Below are 20,598 nucleotides of genomic sequence, written 5' to 3' on the forward strand. Positions count from 1 at the left end.
TTATGCATCACGTTTTGGTGCAGCAGGATACATAAAAATCATGCAAACACATACATAAAGCTGCCTAAACCTAAATTTGCCTTTATCAGAACTTCTAAACACATGATAGGTTATAAAGAAAGTTGCGTGTGTTCTCGGTTGATCTAATTAGGCCTCTTTTAAACAATTATGGTAGATTTCCAAATCAACGTGATCCTTGATATAATAAACTCTAATATCATAGTTTTTTTGGTTTGTTTTGATCTTAACAGAACCAGTCTTATCAGTATATACTAGCAGCTGAGGTAAAAGAGAAAAAGCACAATAAAAGTAAGTAACATAAAGCTTAATTCATCAGATTAGAAAAAAAGCAAAACTATAGTAATTCTGAGAACAAAGAAAGTCTTTAAGGAATTTTTATATTATTGTTTTTAGTTTGAACTATTAAATCTAAAATGTAATTTCTACTCAAAAGGTATAAATACCACACAATATATTTCTTTGCCACAATATTTTGTGGCTATCTTAGCTGATGGGAAAGTCTCACTTAGTAATTTTTAGTTGCTTTTACTTCAAAGACTATTCTCTTTTTAAATGAAGACTGCTTATGTTTTATACTCAATCTCTCCCCCATCCCATTTTTTTTTAATATATAAAAGATTTTGTAAACTATAAAGTGCTACATATGGAATCACCGTTACACTGTAGTAGAAATTATGCTTTCTACAGCATAGATGGGACAGTCATTAAATATAGTAATTAATATGTCCAACATATTGTGACATGTCAAATTATGAAAAAATTTTAGTATTCTGCTCATAATAAAGTGACATTTATTGCAGATAACATATTATTAAAAACAAGAATTCTTAGGTGCTATGTGACATCATGAAACTCCCATATACATATGATTTTAATGCTTTTGAAAAACAGCTAAATGCCAAAACGTGGTTTCCCAATGCATTGATCCCAAAGCTTCTTGATATGTTCTGGGTGGGCCATGAATTAGAGGGAATGGCAAAGGGATGGAGCAACTTAAAAGAAAAAGGAACAGAGCTTCTGGTTGTCTCTCAACTGCCTGATACTGGTCCTTTCCTAAAAGATCCAAATAAAACATATTTGCTCAAAAATTGAGTCCAGATATAGCCTGATTTACACCTTACCCTTATGCTCATTATACTTTTATTCTATTTTGGCTACTACATCAATATCTTTAAAAATCAAACTGGATTTCAATATCTATTTTCCTAATGATATTTTCTAGTTTTAATCGTGTTGAATTATTGTCATACACATAAAAAAAATCTAAATCAAACTCTAGAAATTAAAGTTTAAAATATTGCACTGCTACTTACCTCCAGGTTGCTGAATCACTCATAATGATATGTATGGTACTTTTATTATATAGTTCATCGTCAAACTAGAAATCTCCCCAAATTTCCTACCAAAGTCTGAAGAAACCTTTAATTTTAAGGAAAAGGAATCGATAATAGATTCCACAGAACTTGAAATCTCCCACTGATTCAATAAACTTATAATTCAAAAGAACATTCTGCTATCTAGTATTCTATAAAATAGAATAGATGCTCTTTTAAACCCTAATAAAACTAAGGTAACTTTCTTATTCCAAACCAGATTATTCTAAGTTTGTATTTTTATATTCTTTGCTATATCCTATAGCAGTGCTGTTCAATATAACTTTCTTAAGTAAGGAAATTATTTCTGTGTTGTCCTAAAATTAAGCTACTAGCATCATGCGGCTATTGATCACTTGAATGTGACTTGTGTGCCTGAGAAACATATTTTTAATTTCATTTTATTTTAATTTTTAATTTAAATTTAAATAGTCACATGGAACTAGAACTATATTAGAATCCTTCAAGCTTTACCCTCCCCTTCCTGCCTAACACCAACACACTTTAAAAACATTTCTCCTCTGGGATATTACACTTTAGATCTTGTTTTAAATAAAGCCCACATTTTCAGAAATATAACCTGAACATTATTCAAATAAATAATATATTTGAAAATGACAGTTCTAGAAACTAATGTTAGCTAGCATTCTCTCTTCTATATAGCAAATTCTTTGCCAATTCCAGATTTAAAAGCTGATTTATTTCACACACACACACACACACGCACACACACACACACACACACACACAAAAGAGTACTATTTTTTGTCCTTCCAGATGTTAAGACTCACCCAAATCCCCAGTCAAGCAACAGGTTTATAGTCTAAATGGTTTCTGATCGAATTACTTATCTTTTTAACTATTTACAGGTACCTATGAAATAACCTCTTAACCCACAAGTAAACTAAATGCATGTTCTTCTAGAAATTCCCAAGAGCAATAGCTTTTTGAGACACTGTGCCTCAGTAGTTCCAATTTCTGTAGGGGCCATTTCATTGTCAGCCAAAATAGTATTAGATGTGAATATTTTCCAGAAAAGCAGTGATTATGGCTAATGGAAATAGGTACTCTTGAAACATTCTCTCTCTTTTCAAAATTAAATAAAGGCTTAGTATCTTATTGGTCAGCATTTTAACTCAAATTTAAACATTTGGAAAAGCTGATACTGAAAGTTTCTGTAAGAAACATGCAAAAAAATGTGCTGGTTCATTATTGCTGAAAAAAATTAAAGGCTTTGATTTAGAGATGTGGCTACTAACTTCTTCTGAGGCACTATTACTAATTAGCCAATAATTTGTTAATTGATCTAAGCCAGTTGGTTTCTCAGTGAAATTTTAAAGTTAAATATTACATATTCCATTATTTCTAATAATAATAATGGCAATGATGATTTATTGAGCACTTATTGAGCCAGAACATATATTTAGAGCATTGTTTTGAGTGTTTTTTATATACTAACACTTATCATTTTAATGATACTAAGATATATATATAAAACATTGGCCCAGTTTACAGATGAGAAAGCTGAGGCATAGAGAATTTAAGTTTCTTATCTATAGCCACAAAGTAAATGACTTTCTACAGATTACAAAATAAATAAAATGCCATAAAAAATGTTCAAAAAAAAAAAAAAAAAAAACTAAGTTAATCAAGAGTCAGACATAAGTATGTTTTTGAATTAACCATGAAATTGGACAGGATTTTGGCAGGTAAGAAGAAGAAATACAAAGGCGGAAGGAACAGAGCAAAGGAAATGTATGTATGTTAAAAGTTATAGACTTCCAGTTCCCCTTCTGTCATGTAAAGGATTTAGAAGTCTTTATTCTTTCCTAACAAGTAAAAAGCTGAACAAACTGAAAAATCAACAACTTTTCTTGGCTCTGTCAGAGAAGTGGAGTCACAGGGCAATTTACTGCCCCCTAAATTGGAGAGACAGACAGGAGATGCATCAAAGGAAGTAACATGAGAAAAATTTATAGCAATGAATACATATATTAGAAAAGAAGAAAGTTCTGAAATTCATAATTTAAGTTTCCAATTTAGGAAATGAGAAAAAGAAGAGCAAATTAAATTAAAAGTAGGCAGAAGTAAAAAGAAATAATAAAAATTAGAGCAGAAATCAATGCAATTAAGACAAAATTAATAGAGAAATCAATAAAAGCAAAACCTGGTTCTTTGAAAAGATCAATAAAAGCAATAAGCTTCTTGCTAAACTAAGTAAGAAAAAAAGAGAGAAGACACAAATTATGAATAACAAAAATGAAAGAGGGGACATCACTACAGATTCCATTGACTTTAAAAAGATGATAAAAGAATATTATGAACAACTCTCTGCCCTCAAGTTTGATATCCTAGGTGAAATACATCAATTTTTGAAAGACACAAACTGCCAAAACTCACACAAGAAGAAATATACAATCTGAACTGGTCTAGTTCTATGTTTACTAAAGAAATTGAATCAATAATTAATAACTTTCCAAAACATAGAACAGAGTCCAGATGGGTTCATTGGTGAATTCTATCAAACATTTAAGGAAGAAATTATTCCAATTCTCTATAATCTCTCCCAGAGGATAGAGGCAGAGGGAAATACATCCTAACTCATTCTGAGGTCAGCATTACTCTGATATCAAACATTAAAAGAAAAGAAAAAAGAAAAAGTAAATTCAAATAAGGCAATACCAGTTAACTTACCACTATTAACAATTAGAAAGCTGGATATTAGTAAATGTGACAATTATGGAATATGAAAAACAATGCTGGAATATCTACAAATGTAGCCATTCAGAAAAGCAGTACCATTATTCTCATCTCTCCTATGACTGGGCAATCCCACTCTGGGATAATACTTGCCAGAGAACACAGCTCAGATTCACACAATGAGCTCTAAGAGGATGGTCATTGCAGCTTGTGTATTTTAGCAAAGCATAGTAAACAACATGGGATTCTCCCTTTATATATAATATATGATGCACATACAAAGGAATTCTATGCAGAAGAGTAACTGACTTGATTTATATACCTATCTAAATTGTGTTACAAGGATAGGTAAATAGATGTCAAAAAAACGCTGACTAAAATAATGGTACAATAATAAGATTAATATTTCTAAACTGTGTGAATCTAGAACACAGAAATAATATACAAAATAGTACATTTTCAAGGATTTATATATATTTTTAAAAGGAAATAAGAAAGTTGAAATCAAAGAACATACTTTATGCAAGAAAATACTCCCTCCTCCTCACCTCCCCCCAACAAATAAAATAAAACAAAAAATAAATGAGCAAGAGATTTTGTAGGAAACAGTGTCAGGCTTCGTGGTAGCAGAGTTAAATCAAGATGGTTACTCAAGAGAGACCTGAGATTGTTGCTATTTCAGGGGGAAGGAACAAGGATAAAAAGAGAGTTGTTGATGAGCAAAGAAGAAAACATGTTTATTTTAGAACAGTATTCCGGAAGAAGACAGAAGAAAATGGGATTTGAGGTGCAGGTGAAATGAATATTCTTGAGAAGGGAAAAGGTTCCGTTTGTCTCCAGCAGGAGCAAAGGAAGAAAGAGTGAAAACAGATATTAAAGCAGGGGGAGGGTAAGTGGGAGCAACTTCCATTCTCTTAACTTATTGATTTTTCTGAGTGTATTTCTCAAGTCAGCACAGAAATGAATAGTCTTGTCTCACTTTTAAATCATCTCATGTATACTCTTCTTGGATCCTTAAGTAGATTAAGAGCAATTTATACTTTCTCAGAAATTATGGAAAGTAAACTTTAGATCAAGAAGGAGCCTTCCAAAGCATTTCATTATAATAATTAGCATTTATTACACCTCCATTGTATGCTAAGCACTGTTTTAAAGGTTTCGCACACTTTTCTCCAGACAAATCCCGCCCCCTCTTTTTTAAACAGATGATTAAATGAATATTCAAACAGACTGTGGGGAAGATCACACAGTAGCTAATGACAGCATTGGGGATAATATTCCAGATGTCTGAACTCCCAGGTTTTGGCCTGTTTTTCGTCTCACTAAAGCCCGCCCTAGATCAGCACTGTCTAATGCTGGGTGATAAGTAAGCCGAATGCTTGCTTATTCATTGAGTGACCGAGGATTAACAATAGGCATGTGGCCTCGTTTTAAAAATCTTCATCCCCAGTCCTCGTCACAAATTTCCACATGAGGCTCTTATTTTTTATTTTTTTTCCTTTTTTTTTTAAAGCTCTAGTCATACAGAGAGGTATAATAAAGCCAATACTCTTGTTGAGTTTTTATGAGCTTCTGTGTTGAGGACAGCATGCCAGGAGCTATTTTGGGATATGTGGTTTAAAATAATGAGAAAAGCAACAGAAGCAGTTGAGCGAACTAAGCACAAAGCGAACATGGGGCACTGAGCACACAGGCACAGCAGGGCCTCGCTCCCATGGTGCACACTTTCTCCAGCTGCTGCTGTGCTCCGTTCTCCCCTCCTGAGAGAACACTGCATTGGCTCTTTGCTAACTTGTGATATCCAGCAACGTCTTTCCAGAAAGGTCTCAATGCCAGCTGTTAGTTCAGTAGAGAAGGCAACTCCAGTTCCTGGGCAGTGATTTACACTGAATGAAAACAGAGCAATTAATTATAGAGTGTTGCTTCTATATCGTTGCTATGGGGATCTGCAGGAAGGAAACTGTAAATATTGTAAGAAGTAATTCGACAGAGATGAGCTGAGAGGAAAGGACCTTCACCATCTCAGTTATTTCCATCGACACATTGTCAGGAGAAAAAGGTAAAAATCCATGGAAATGCTGAGCATATTGATCTTTCTTTTGTTGAAATTTTGAATATTTCTAAAAAATGTAAGTCATTCATTTGAGATTTTCACATTAAAAAGCCTTAGATGAAAATACCAACAGCGAGATGCCTAAAATTTCATATTTACAAATTCCACTTCCTCTCCAGAAGCAATGACTGTAAAAGATGGTTCAATATCCTTCACAAACCAAGAATACACAATACACACACAACACACATGAACACAAATATGTGTGCGTATTTTTTAATTTAAAAAATCCTCTTTAAAATTCTTATAAATTCTAAAATAATTATAGATCTAAGAAGTTGTAATCCTCCAAAATGGAGAGAAAGATTAAGAGAAGTAAATCATTCTGTGACAAATATAAGCTCTTAAACTCACATGTCAGCTTTAACAAAGTTTCATGGCTTATTGCATTAGCTTCTGTCTTTGGTTATATCATGTCAAGTCAGGGCATGCCATTTGACCCATCACTTAAAAGAAATACAAATAAATTTCTTTGGACATCAAAGCTGACAGAGGTAGAATTTAAAAGGATGATATTTCTATCCTTATTGAGCCCAACCGAGCACAATATGGCTTTTGAGCAAAGGAGCACAGAAGTAAATTTAATAAGCTCTCGGCAAGGTGGTTATAATGCATAGGTAGGTACTGGAGTACTTACTGTCAAAGTAAAATTTTTAAACATTAAAACATGAATTTCATACAAATAAAAAATAAATGTGTCAAATATTTTATGGAGCTCCTTAACAAATAAAGGAACCAGTAAGATGGTAAAGCTGGTTCAAAAACCGTTGAATAGTCACCTCAGAGAAATGTTAGAATGATCTCTAGCTTAAATTTAAAAATAGATGAATGTCCTACAAGGTAATAAAATTGTTAACCGAAGTTATCTAATATTGGACAGAAATATACAAATTAACATACAACTTCACATGCTAGACTTTAATAAGAAAAAATAGCAATGACAAGCACAGGTAAATCATTCTAAATAATCTTCGAGTGGGCTGGTTAAATGATGCTCCAGTATAATCTAGAAAGGACGCACTGCATTATTTGATTTTCCAAGTTTTGGATAAGTTTTCCTAACTTTGATTAACTTCTTATAAAATGGTTCCACCATTTTTATAATCTCCAAAATTTTTTCTTAATTTCAAAAGAGGCTGTTTTCATTGCATTTGGCCTGATGTTTTACCTATGTGCAGGAAAAAGTTGTGAATTAACAATATAAGACTTCTTGAGCTGAGAGTATTGAACAAATATTGAGGTTAGAAAATGAACGTTCGTGTGAAAATTTTATTTTGGAAATTAAGATTAGGCTTATTAAAAACTTCTATCATTTGTTCTTCTATCCTAAACCTGGGAAGCGAAGTAAAAAATGTTCTCCACAAGTTTTCACCTGCAGTACTTTTAGATTTCAACTAATTTGTTTTCTTCTTCAAGTTCCCCAAATCTAAGATTCCTGATTTCTAAAAGTGACTTGAGACTATCTGTCTATAACAGATATAAGACCAATTGTCCTGGGAGGAATTCCCACTGGTTCCACACGTACCAACCTTGCTCTTCAACGGTGGGCTTTTCATGCCTGATTAAATGATAATCATTATCAAATATGATACTCTAGATAGGGCCTTGGTTGCACAATAAGAGAGATTCTCATTAAACCTCTGTAAATAACTATTCCATGTAAATCTGGCTACCATAGAAAATTGATATTCTTTAAGTCTCAGTACTTCTACTGAAGCAAAATACAGTTCTTTCCATGAGAGGTTGAAGCTGTCTTTTTTGTGAAAGGCACAATGGTAGTCCTTTAGGCAAGCATCTGAGAGAAGAAGAAACCACTTGTTAAGACTAAATGGATGTGGTTTATTACAGTATCAAGGAATATCAGACTGGAAGAAAGTAAAATTCTCCCTGAGGCACAATATACAACCATTTCATAAGAAGTTAATCAATGTTTTCCCTGAGAATAAGAACATGCTATGGAAAGTGAGCACACTGACAAAACTCTAGCACCTTCTCTTGAAGAGTACTGTCTCTAAAATATTTATATTAGTAAATGTACAAAAAATAACATAGGAAGAATCAAGTTTCTCTTTTGATTTGACTACTCTACCCACAATTTTATATTAGTACTGAGCTAATTAATAAATATGGATTTTCCAAACAAATTTAATTATTTCTAGCATCTCTCTTTTTTATAAGGTAAAAAAGCAAGTCTGTAATTTTTCCAGAGTTTTCTGAAAATCAAAAAATGAGTTGCAGGTATGAAAAAATATCCTAAATATTTTTTTCTAAATTTATGCTCATATCACAGGAGGGTTAAATCAGAAGTTAAGAGAGGATATTAGGTCACTTGAATACAATATGGTTATGTGTACCTCAGAAACAATATTTGGCTACCTATTGAATCAAGGTGATGACATATATTTAAATATAGAAGTTTATACAATTGTAAAGAAAGTTAAGTCTTACAGAAAAAAGAAACCTCTATTATTTTGATTTTGTTTTTAATAATAAAGACATGACAAAATCAATGCAAATCACTAAAAAATATTCTGATATAATATAAAATTTCTTCTGTCTGAGCTGATTTCAAGGAAGATAAAGAATGACATTGTTAAGAAACTAAATACTTCAATTTTATTTTAACAGTGAGAAAGCCAAATGTACTAGTTTTGTATTAGTATCATACTTGGCAGTAAAAGACTCACAAAACCCCTTTTCAAAGAACCTTAATAAACCTATCAACTGGGAGAACATTGCCAAAATTTTAACACATTTTATTTCTCTTTTATAGCCATATTAATTATAGTTATTATAAACTAAGATAAACTTATTGAAAACTTTCTGCAATTTACTTATTTGAGTTTTATATTTTGCATTTTTTTTTATTCTGAAATAACCGAGCACTTTGCTTTCACACACCCTTGTCATAAAATTATACTATTATTTCTAGAATAGTCTAAACAAACTTCAAGTAAATTAACTAACTTCTTATTCACAGAAAACACTGGGAGATGCTTGTTTTGTCCAACGAGTACCATTGGACATATACAAGCATTTTAGCAGACCCACAAAATTTACAAGCACCCATAGTACAAGCTGCTACAGTCACTACATCACCCTTGCAACTTCAAGTAGTCAGAATAAATGCATTTATTAATATGATCAGAACCTTACCCACTCTGGAACAATGCTTTAGTAGTCTCTTATTTAAATATTAACCATGTATTTAAAGATTATACATAACTAATTCAACTTAATTTAGTTAACTAAAGACTTCAGACTTTATATCAAATTGACACACCATAGAACATAATTACCGTTGACATAAAGATGTTGGCAGAATTATGATTCGATTTGAACACTAGTTTTCCATTTTCACAATCCTAAACAGTCTGTAGAAGTAAATGATACATTCTACATAGTATACCAGTATAAGCAATGTCCAGATTAAGTAGTTTCTTCATGAAATAGCAAACCCAAATCCTATTAAAAAATAAAATGTATGCCTGTTTTATACCACATGCTGATAAAATCAGGAAATTATATATAGCTCTTTATTTACTTTTAAAACCAAAATTATTAAACCAGTCTTATTTGTTCAAAGATTCACTTCAAGTTAGTGAACTTGAATTTTTATATAAAAATGTTTCTAGCTAACAGTTTGTGAGGATTTTTTTTCTTAAATGACTAAAATATTTAAAGTATTAAAAGTTTGGTTTAGTTATTGTTCTGAAAATATTAGATGTATGTAAATGCTTAATTTACTCTAAAGACCTATTAAGATAGAACTTCTTTAATTTGAGAGTTTTTATAATCTAGTATAATAATATCCCCTCGAGGTAGGAAAATATTTCAAATTCGCACAATGAGAGGTAAAGGCTTTCTCAATTGCAACACATAGAAAGCTTTCAGCTTTAATTCTACAACCTCAGCTATAGGTCAAGAATAAAAAAGAAACACAGATCTCAGAGGTCTGTTCTATTTCCCAGTGTTCAAAAATATTTCCTTAATTGATTTGAGTTCACTTATGGTAAAATGAACAAAGGAAAGTTAACAAACCAGATTTTCTCATGTTTCACCTGATTGACTAGATTCTTATCACCCTGGGGAGAGTCTGAATAACTGATGCACAAACCAGTTCACTCTCATCTACACAGGGTGTCCCCAGGCTATGCCAATTCCATTGAGGCTAGGCTACTGGTCCAGTATTCTTTCTTCTGGTTGTAGAGAGAGAATTCAAGCCTTGCACAGACAGACTAACATGTACGGCCAAGAACTTGAAACAAATACCAATAAAACAGGGAGAAAAATACAAAGCTCTAGAAAGCAGAGAGTCATCAAAGGTATCTAGTGCTGCCTGGGTTTCCAAGAGCTAAGAAAGTATGTGCTTGGGCCTGAAAAGCAATAAATTTCACTTCTCTGGCAACACAATTTAAATTATCTCTGGCAGATGAGTCCACTTGGGCATCTTATGAATAATCCCTCAGACTGTCAAAGTATAATTTTCAAAAAGTAAAAAAAAACGACTTACATACAAATATTGAATAAACACATCAAAAATTTTATTCAATTCATTGATTAATGAGGTTACTGAAAAAATGATAAAAAGAAGATTTAAATAATTTTGAAGAACTGGCTATTTCTAAGCATTTTGAAAGAAGAAGTATTAGGGAGAAAATCTCTAGTTTAATACAAAAAAAATGGGATAATATCCTTAGACACTAAAAGTAATCTTTGAGTTGCTTAACTACTCATCAGAAATCTATACATTCACATATAATATCACAGTATCTGGTACAAAATCAAATAATAAATAGCAAAGTGAAATATAAATTCTCCTAAAACATTTGAGTGATATATTTTAGCAATGCCTTAGTGCGACTCTCTTGAATTTCAAGTCTTGTATATTTCTTTGTATTATTTGAAAAAAAAACCTTTATATATTGTGGGAGAATATTGGGAAAGATATATTATGGTTTAAAATAAAAATAAGATATTCTTGAAAAGTTAAGTAAAATGCATTTTAGAGATGCATATTAAAAAATTGGCTATAAACAGCCCTCAAATAAATGTATGGAGGAAAATAATACTAAATTCTCCTGCTTGGAAGTAACTTAAACTTAAGCATAGCGTACTTAGAGTAAGATGGGCTGTTGGAAGATTCCAGCTCTCAACAGGAAATTTATACCATTTCTATTTCAATCACATATTGAGACAGGTTATATTTTTCAGTTGTAACTAATATTAAAATATAATTTTCTATTAAACAGAAGGTAAATTATATCTTCATTGTGTTTTTATGTTTATAAGACCTATGTGGCTTGTACAATTTAAAGACTCGAGTCACATGAGGTAATTTATTTTAATGCAATAAATAATATTTTTACATCTTATATTCCATTATTTTGTTATGTAAATAATGATATGATTATTATAACAAATCTCTTTAAAATATTTTAGTAATATTGATAATTTTTACCATTTTGTATTCATTATATAATAACAGTCTGTATATTAACAAGATCCCCAGATCATTTTAATGCACATTAAATTCAGCAAAATCCTGCAGCAGAAGAAATGACAACTAGGAACAAGATGCTGATATTGTCTTTGCCACTTAGTAGTTTGTAATCTTATGCAATCTACCTAACATCCTATAGTCTGTTTTTTCATCAAGAAATGGGATAGTAATGCCTATCTCTTAAAATTTTAAATTCATAGATATAATTTTATATCTATAAATTTCCTGGCAAACCCAAGTCTCTATAAATGTTAGCCACCACAATAATAATATTAAGAAAAATATGGACTGGGGTCCAAATTTTCATAGGAAAACCTTAGAACTAAGACAAGTAACCTATAGAATTCAGACTCTCAGTCCCTGTGAAATAAAACTCAGATAGCTGAATGGGCAGATATATTTTATTAGGACAAAGTTGCAAATTCTCAAGTAATTGTCTCTAGATTAGTAATTCTCAAATTCCTGATTCCACAGCAGCAGCATCGGGGAATTTATGAGAAACATAAATTATCCAGCCTTTTCCTTTACCTACTGAACAGTAACTGTGGGGATAGAGCCCAGCTCTCTGTGCTGAATAATTTTCCCAAGTGATTCTGGTGCATGCTCAGGTTCCAGAACTACGGATTTGGACCATCCTCCAGGACTTTTAATCTAAGTACTTTTATGAGTTTACGTAATGAACAGTTCCATAACAGCCAGCCAATCCACAAACACCATGAGTCTAAACTTTCCTTACTCTATTTCATGGGCATCGGCTTTTGTTTCTGGACCTGAGCCACCATCATTTAGCTATCATAGCTAGACTACTTGGTTTTAAGCACTTGGCATTTTCAGTTGGAAGAATCCCAGCTATGATTTTTCTGTGAGAGAAGAATTTTTCTAATTACTGGCAACCTCAACAAAGCTGTAGGCAGACTTATGCCTGGAGGACTTTTGGATGCTGTGACCCTGTAGCCAGCTGTGGGCACACAATGGTGGCATCCTGTCAGAGGAAAGCCTATAGGTATTTTTGCAGCTGCAGAATATTCTCTTTAACAATTATCCTGCCCTTTTTTTTTGTTTGTTTACAATAATTTGTATCTGGAGCTTCACAGCCCAAGGTGTTGCCAAGAGGACTTAGTGACAGACAGGCAGCAAAAGAAATGCAGAGATACATAACAAGGGAGTGGGGGTAGACGGAGGGAGAGAGGGAGAAACTGAGATTTAGAATTTTGGCTAAAATGAATTCACAGGTGTTAGTTTTAAAAACTGCATGTTTTAATAATCCAAATTCTGTCTAAACCTCCTTGATTTGGAAATCAGAAATTATAGGTCCTGAACCATAGACCCTGTGCTTAATGCTATGATGCTGGCTATTGAAAGAAATTGCAGATTTAATGAAATCCTCCACTTAACAAACAGAATTGCATATTAGAAGTTCATAAAGAGACCTTTAGACATAGACTATCAGGATTAGAAAGAATTTAATGATCATCTGGTTTAGTTACCCAGTCAGTTAATGAATTCATGCCCTCTGTATCACTGAAGAAGGAAACAGTTTTCATGAATTGGTTTTCCTCACTGAAGAGATCAGTCAGCTACAGAAAGAAAAATCTATGATCTCATTGTGGACTACAGAGTCTAGACTCAGCAAATATCATTGACTTACTTTCCTACTTTACTTCCCTAGCCCATTTTGCAATTTTTTTTTTGAACACGTTAAGCACACTCCTCAAGGCCTTTGGACCAGAATGCTTTTTCCCAGTCGAGTACATGACTTACTCTTCGATGCCATTCACGTGTCTGTTCCCATCTCACCAGAGAATGCTTCTCTGATGCCGCTTCTACCTGATGACACTCTTGGAATTTTTTATCACTTACTCTTCTTCATTCATCTTTATAGCACTTATCACTGTACAACGTATTATATTTTATTAGTATGTCTGTCCTCTATTAAAATATAAGCTCTCAGAGGGCCAAAATTTTGTCTGTTTCTTTTTTTTCTTTTTCTTCACAGTGGTAATACCACCACAGAGAAGAGAACCTGGTATCGATTAGTCAATTAATGACATTTATTAAATATATAAATGAATAAATTAATACTTATGGTTAGTTCAGTTTTGTTTGTTCTAAACAGGTTATTATTTTGTCAGGCAACTAAATTCAATCTTCGACAATTCTCTTTGTCCATATATCTTTCTACAAATTGAGTTAAAAATCTGTCTATCAGTAACTTTCCTCATATAGTCTCTTTGATAAAAATAGTAGTTAACATCGATTGAACTCCTAGTATGATATAGACTCTGTGAAAATTCTATGAAAGTACAAACTTCACAGTGCCCTAGATATCTTAAGAAGTAATTTAAATATGACTAGATGAAAACATATATATAAGAATTAGACAAGTAGAAGAGTAGTATATAAAACAGCATAGTCAATGTAATCTTGATTTTGTAAAAAAATGTATTATTCAGATGTATATATGTATACACTCACATGTATGTTGCTTATTATTACATGTATAAATAGAGAACTTAGAAAAAAAGTTTCACAATGGAAACACGTAGAAATATTAGACAATTTTCTTTTTTTTGTTACTTGATTTTCTATAATTGACATTACTTTTTTCTTTCAAAAATTCAATAAATATTTGTTACTTAAAGAAAGAAAGAATAAACTGAATTTATGAGGGCACATTTTGTAGACAGAATTCTTTAATTACTTTATACCATTAATTTCTACTTCATCAAGGTCAGATCATGGTGCGACATTTGTAACTTATTGGTGTGTGCTGACTGAAGCACACCGTTGAATGGCTACAACATAGCTTTTAAAAAGGATTAGAACTAAATTATTCATGCTACAAGCCATATTAAGAGTTGATGACCCCCAAATTAGAGTTTCGGTCCATGCATTTTATGCACTTTTTCTTTCCCTTAGAGAAGCAGCTTACATAGCTCGCTGAATGTAGCCATAGACAAAAAATGCTGATAGCATTTCCGTCCTGAAATGTCAGGCTTTACCTTGGAGATAAGGAGCAGCAGGATGTTGATGCCTTGTAATTTTATGTGCTAACAGGATGCTTCAACACGAAATTCCGAGTGCTGCTCGTTCATAATGTAAGAAAGATAAGCATTTCATGACAAATTAAAATATTCGATCTCTCTGTTCACACAGAGCATAATTAAAATAAAAATATAGACGTGTGCAAAACAGCATAAATGTCTTATTTTTTAAAAAAATTATCTACAGGGGGCTGGGGGTTCTAAAATATTGCAATGTCTGTACAGGGAGGAATTCATTTTTTTCTCTAAATTATAAGAGCAATTTAGCAGTCTTCTTTTGATTTATTATAAAATCAATAGTTTGGAGATTTCGTGTATTAATTTGAGTGCTCAACGAATAGCCGCTTAACTAAAAGTGAGACACTAAAGCCTTATTCATCTCAGTCAGTGATCGGAAAAGGCGTGATACATTTTGATTTAGATATATGGATATATGTATATACACATACACATATCTGCCTTTATCAAATAGGAACATTAGTCTTTTGCATCTATTCAATGAGATTTACATTGTTATTCTACACAGCTACACCTGGTCAATAATATTGTAGTTGATAGAATGCTTTCATTACATTTCCTGTCTTTAGTGAAGTTAAATAATTCTGAAACTGCTCACGGAATATGAGTATAATGAGATAAATGCACCATTTTTCAAATTAAGTGCAGTTCTGTAAACTGGAAAAAGAAAGAGGAAGACAGCAGTCGTGTTCATCTGAGCCTGGGACATGCAGCTGTAGAACTTTTGCAGTAGCACAGAGCTTTCCACCAAACTTTGATCCACGAGCTTTTAAAATAAGTTTGGATGATATGCATTCAGTAGAAATATGCTGAGGAAAACATATTCTTAGGGGGTGGATGCTTGTGCCTGGTGACAGCTGGTCTCACATACCGGAGGCACAGCATTGCCAGACAGCTACTGTTTTACCATCAGAATCCTTGGGAGTTTGACCTGCATCTTCAGTGAACCATAATCTGAAGCACCAATAAAGGATCATTAACACTGGCATTTTTGTTTATAGCACATCTGAAGGCATTAAAAATACGCTCAGGGCAGCCTCACACTACAAGCGTGGGTGTGAATGACTGAGAGAGGGCAGCGAACAGCCCCTGGATAGAAAGTTAAGAAGGAATTATTGTGACTGGATAGAAAGAGTTCAGATAGTGCTAGCCCTAAGAAAAAACTCTGAAATAAAGAAAATTTGTCTTTAGCTCATTCTGGGCCTTTTTTCCTATGCCATTTTTAAAACTTTTATCAGAAAGTGAGATGTTTTGCCTGGAGCCAGCCAAAGACATTCATACCAGCTCAGTCCTCCCAGACTGCACTTAACATTCTGATCCTCAGTTTAATTTTATTAAAATCTATGTATTCTGTACTCTGCTTTCAGTGTTTAAAGGCACTTTAAAATGTTATCAGCTAAAATATTCCTTAATTTAATAAGCTTAAAATTATTATGAATTAATTAGTTAATCCTGTCCCCTGGCTAACGGTGGGGCCTTAGAGGTTGAAAGACTTATTCAGTTAATTCCACAGGTGTTCACTGAATATCCATTACGTGCCCTGCCCTAGATAAGTTTCTGGAAGACTATAGAAAATGACTTGCTTCTACGTTCCACAAAAAAGCTCAGTCTTGATCACAAAGCAACACGAATACTCTTGAAACACGTGCTAGTAGTTTGGATACTAATGGAGTTCAGAGAAAAAGTAAATCTGGGTGACAAAAGATGCCTAGAAAAGGCAGGTCTGGGCCAGGTCTTACAGGATACGTGTCATATGTTTGAGTAAAAGAAAAGGAAAAGATTCTCAAGGCTCAGGGAAGAGGTAGAGTTTACCACACATAAACCTGAATATGACTATTTGTTATAATTTTTAGTAGCTCCCATTCTCACTCTGAAAAGTGTCCCATTGTCATCTCAGATTATATATCTTTCTATGAGCAGAGTTTATCAATGGGAGAGTGATGGTACCAGGATAATTAAAGAAGTACGTGTTGGGATAAACAGAACATTAGGTTGGATTGGTGAGATTCAGCCAGGTGGTGTGAGCTCCTACATTTAGATATGATGTGGCAGAAAAGAGGAAAATAATTATTTTCTGGAATTTGGAAATGGCTTAATAAAAGTGATCCTGTAAGATTAATGTGGTACAATAATGACCTATATGTAGATATCCCTCTTTATTTATTACTTAAATCCTGCCAAATTAAAAAAAAATGATAATATAGTCTATGGAGCCTTGAAAAAAGAACATCAAGTTTAGAGTTAGAACTGAGCGCACATCTTTATTCAAGCCACTTCTTATTCTTATATCTTTAACCACATGCAACCCTGAAGACTTTTAAATGATTAGATCTTATGAAGACATAGACACTAAATATAATGAAAGTGTAAGTGCATTACCTAAAATTGACACTATTCCTATTTTTATTAACAATTTTGTGGTTTACAAAATGGTTTTTTTTTGTACTTGTGAAGCCTTAGAATCAGGAAGGTTGAAAAGGCTTCTATTGTGAAATCTGTCTGTAAAGGATCATTGGCCTAAAGTACAGTGGTGTTCAGAATATGGTGAATAATAGTTATGTAAAAGTGATCCATATAGAGATTTAATATGAGATGTACGAAGTAAAATAAGGAAAAAAGAATGTAAATGATTGGTTTGAAAATTTCTAGCCTTTGATATAGGAAAATTTTGGATAACAATTACCAGTTTTGGGATATGTTAAATAAATGCAATATACATTAACATACAATTCACTTGGAAACAATAAAAGTGCCATTTATTGAGCACTCAGTTCATGTGCAGTGATCCTTAAATTGATCCTTCTAAGTAGTATTAGAGTCTACATTTTACGAGCAAGACTACAGCAGCTGAAATAGATGAAATATCTCACCCAGAGTTATTCTGTAAGTGGAGTAGCCAAGATGTAGACAAAGGGCCTTTCCACCTGCGTGGGACATTCCATCACATGCTTCAGCCATTCTACACTTGAGATGAAATATCGAAGCTGCCCAAGACTCTCAAATGTTAAGGAAAAGATGGTTACTGAGAAAGAATTCTGAAATTTGGTCCTTACAAGATTAGTGATAGCCTGATGATTAGAATGATTTGGCCAGAATTCAAGGATTAAAGAGAGTTAGTAATGAAATAATTTTTCATAAGCATACACTGATTTTGGATTTGTCTCTTAAGGAGAGCTTTAAGAATGTGCCAACAGAGAAGGCTATGCTAATTGAGAGCTCTAAAACCTATGACAGTAGCCTTATTCAATTAATATTATGTCTTATTATTTTTGTAAGTGATATTTAAACATGCCTAGCTTCCTAAATTAATCTTTAAGTTTAACATAGCATTAGTCAAAATGTTATTATTTTTAGAACTTCATAAAATGACCATAAAGTTCTTCTGGAAGGCCACTCAAGAATAAAATGGTAGTAATGGCTTGCCAGCCTACCAAAAGTTTGAACATATTTTATAATTGATAATAAGTTTAACAACATGGTTTTACTTCAGGGGTAATGAATGAGTCCCCAGGTCTTGGTAGAAAGATCAGAAAGATGGAAGAAGAGAAGCACTATGAACCAGGGGAGACAATCAGGATTACTCAATAAATTATGCTGGGCCAAGTGGCTAACGGCCTGAAAATAAAGTCATAGCCTCACATAAATCTTTCAAACAAAATATAGGTGCATACAAACTCTTCAAGCAAAAAATGAATCATAAAAGTTTGAGAACAGAGATACTTTTTTTGTTGTTTGCTTATTTTGCATGATCTTAGTGTGGGACATGAAACTCAGAAACAAAAAAATGAAAAATCTAGAAATATTTATATAAAATTTCTTTTAAGACACATATAGGAAAAATAATTTCATAACTCAAAATATATAATTGAGGAAATTTAAGTATAAATTTCAAAACACAAACTTTATTCAATATTTATATAAAAGATAAAAATCAATATCCTTTATATTAAAAAGTACTTATGAATCAAAAAAAAAAGGATCAACTTTTGTAATTTTTTAAAAAAAGTATGAAAGGTGAGAACAGAAAAGAAATACAAGTGGCTAATGATGACTAGCACCAATCAAAATCAAATAAATGTAAATATATACAGTAATGAGGTACTGATATTCAGCTATCAAATTTGTAGAGCAGATCAATAGTGTAGCAGTTTTAGGAGAAATAAGAACTATCATATAGAATTCATGGGGAGGCAGCTCAATAATAATCATCAATATTCAAAATTTTCCAATTACTGGGCATATCAATTTCATTTCTAGAAAGTTTTTGATGATATAGCCAGCACTGTTAAGAGAGAGGGAAAAAACCCTGGAGATTGTTTAAGTAAATATGTTATATTCAAACAATGGATCACTGAGAAGTTTATATAAAAAATGAAGTAAAATATTAAAAATTTAATATGAAAAATATTTATAATATATTACCAAGTAAAAATATGCTAGTGTCAGAATATCATATACTGTATGAACTCGTGTTAAAGCATAAGCCTACTTAATAAGCTTAAAAGCATATATTAAGTTAATAAAGAATATATCTGAAATCATATCCATAAAACACTTGACAGGCTAATTCAGGGAATTTATTGGGAAAGGAGGAATGGGGCATTATATTTTAAACTCTGTTTATAGGTACCTTTTCTCTTTAAATATTACACAAATAGCATTAATATTTAACTCTGCATTTAGGTATTGTTTTTCTTTTAAACAACATACAGTTAGCCATTTTATAATCAAAATTACCTTAAAAATATATTTTTAAATGGTAAGCATATATTATTTCTGTAATTACTTATATTAAAGAAATAAAATTTTAATATTATTTTTACATTACATTTTCATTGTTTAATTTTATGATTTCTCTCTGGTTATCTTTACTTTACTATCTACATTTTCTTTTCAGATCTCTTAAACATATTAATATTTTATTTAAAAAGTATATATTTGTGGAGAAAAAAATTCTACATTAACATAAAAATAACTTTAAAACTTTGTCATCTTGCTAAACTTTTCATAACTACTACATTAATATTATATATTGAGATAATAGATATTATTAGTAGCCTAAATAGATGCTTGATTTTGTTTTATTTACAGAGAAATTCCTACTCCATTACAACAACTCCATTTAGGTTCTGAGGCCCTGGGTGTTTATTTTCGTAGTTCAGCTTATACAACTTCTAAAGTTATGGTTATTATGCAGAAAGTAATGGTGCCCTAATGATACCCCAATGCATTTAAATAGTTAATTAACTTTCATTGGTGAGCAATACACTCAGGAAGTAGTTTACGTAGTTTAATTACAAGTAAGGTAGCAAAATGTTTACAAAGAGCTTTGAACTCTCCTAGTGAACTAGTGAAGTCATGTAGGCCAACCAGCTGTTTTTGTTTAGTGTTCCTTTACTGCTTTATTAGAGGATTGAAGAGAGAGTCATAACTTCTAGATAACATGCAAAGCAGCTTTCACATTCTCAAATAATATGGTACTTGAAGCTGAAGCAATGCTTTTTGCTAGTGCACTTGAGACTATAGTTATATCTATCTGCCTGTCTGTCTATCTATACATATATACATGAAAACTACACATACACACACACACACAAAAGCTTCTAAAAAGTGTGATTTTAATGATCATAGTTGAGAAAATGTCTTACTCATTAAATAATAGCATTCTAGAATAAGTCCGTTTGTTATTTTAGTGTTAATTTATATATATTCCTAAAACCACTGGTTATACAAATCATGTGTGAAAAATTACTATTTGCATTCAAGTATTTTATTAGAATTCAGAGCAATTTTAAAAGTAGATTTTTTAGAAATGGTTTTCTATGA

Source organism: Pteropus medius, unplaced genomic scaffold, assembly GCF_902729225.1.
Source record: "Pteropus medius unplaced genomic scaffold, Ma_sr-lr_union100, whole genome shotgun sequence".
Lineage (NCBI taxonomy): Eukaryota > Metazoa > Chordata > Mammalia > Chiroptera > Pteropodidae > Pteropus > Pteropus medius.